Raw genomic sequence first — 1,986 nt, 5'->3', positions numbered from 1 at the left:
TCTTAGTTAATTAAGATGGTCAAGCCATTAATAATTTATATCTATGGAAAAATACTTAGGTCCTTAGGAGTACAATTAATGTGTCCTCCGACCCTAATCAATAAGAGTTGTTCATTTATAATGTTTTCCTTCGATTGTGAAACTGTTTAAACTATAATTTATCTTTATTTAATAGAGTTTTCATAGTTGTTGGTTTCTAGTTAGAATCTTATTACAATTAGAATTGCTATATTTAATGATTTTATATTAAAGAATCATCGATCCTTTTCGTTTTATAATGATTTTATTACAACGTCTTACTATCAACTTGAAAATGGGAGTTTGAAGTGTAACAATCCTCCGCACAAAATAACAACATCTAATACTTCTTGTGTTAAAATTTAACTTATGATGGAGTCATGGAGTAATAATTACTTCATTAGTATGTAGTACTTAACATAGTTTCTTTAAACCGAGGAATCACAAGGATTGAGCTTTAACAAATCCAAGTAATACTTCTTTAACTTACTCTTCTCATTGTACTGTTAATATTATGATTATAGAAATAATTCCCTCATTTACCTCCACCACCCAAATTATGATTCCATTCTCATTTCATAAACCATCTCCCATCCTTTTTAAGTCCTCGTAACTCGTGAGTGTATTTCTTATTTTCTCACGATATCTTCATGTGAGACGGTCTCATAATAATGATATAGTTTATTATATGATTCAATAATATTCTAATCCTTGTGAAATTTGAACTAAAAAATAAGTTTCTCAAATGTGAAATATAGGTATAGTTCTAGTGGTTGGTAAGTTATGTGTTTAAAAACTATACAACAACAAGAAAACAATTAACAATCTCTAATCTTCATATCCATGTGATGCCCTCGTTTTGACTCGTGTTTCCGAATGGCATCTCTGCAAACACAAAAGAACTATGTGTAAGAAAATCATTAAAAGAGTGCTTTTTTATGTAAATGGATCGTCTCATTGTGAGACGGTCTTATATGATTAAAGCCATAAATTGGATTGGAGGAAGAAACATTAGCATATAAGCATTACATATCGTTAAAATCACATAAATTTAAAGTATTGTGATATGTAATCCTAAATTATGGGCAAAAAATATGATATCTAATGAAATACCATTTGTTCCGGGTGTAATTCCAGAGCAGTGTTGTTTACCACGCAAGCTTGGTGAATGGATGTCCTTCCTTGCCTTGACTCTTCCTCTCGGTCTCTCCTGAAACGATGAACAAACTGTGGGCTCGGCTTTGCACTGAGCGTACTCACTCCGACGCTCAAGTCAGTGAACTTAAAGGGATTAAGTTATATGTTACTTGACAAAGTATATTGTAGAGAGATAAGGGAGATTATACCAGATGAATAGTGAGTTTTAGGTTAGATTGTGGATCCTTTCCTCAATGAGGGTTGAGGAGTATTTATAGACTTTCACCTTTTGTCACGTAGTGGCCAAGTAGGCCAAGTGGCGTAGCAGGTGGAAAGTCTGTTCTACCCTCGGCCGAGGGACCCATGGCAGGCCGGCGGGCCCTGTTGACTCCATGCCGAGGGGTCTTGGATATGAGTACGCGGATATGTCTCCCGGCTGGCGGTTGCCCAGCCGAGACCCAAAGTGACCGGCCGACAGGCTGCGTCGGTTAGGCGGTCTAACATGTTGACTTGCTGTCTCTTGATCTTTGACCTTGCTCAATATGTTGACTCGGTCAGCGGGTGCAGAATATGCCCCATCAATTTGCCCCCAGCGTAGTCTATGTCGTGGTATGGACCTTCGATGAGTGTTGAGCGTATTCTGCGCAAGTTGAGATTTCTTCCCCGACTTCTTCTTCCTCGGCTTGTTCCTGGTCATACCGTACCATATCCCCCCTCCGCATGGATATGCAATGGACATCAAATGTGGAAAAGAGGATGTCGCTGGCCGGCGGGTCCAAGGTTGAGAGTGCCGGATGCTTTGATTGCCCCGGCCGGTCTTTGCGCAAGCTT

The sequence above is a fragment of the Silene latifolia genome, chromosome Y (genome assembly GCF_048544455.1).
Source record: "Silene latifolia isolate original U9 population chromosome Y, ASM4854445v1, whole genome shotgun sequence".
NCBI classification, from domain to species: domain Eukaryota; kingdom Viridiplantae; phylum Streptophyta; class Magnoliopsida; order Caryophyllales; family Caryophyllaceae; genus Silene; species Silene latifolia.
The sequence above is the reverse complement of the archived record's forward strand: the minus strand, read 5'-3'. Positions refer to the sequence as shown.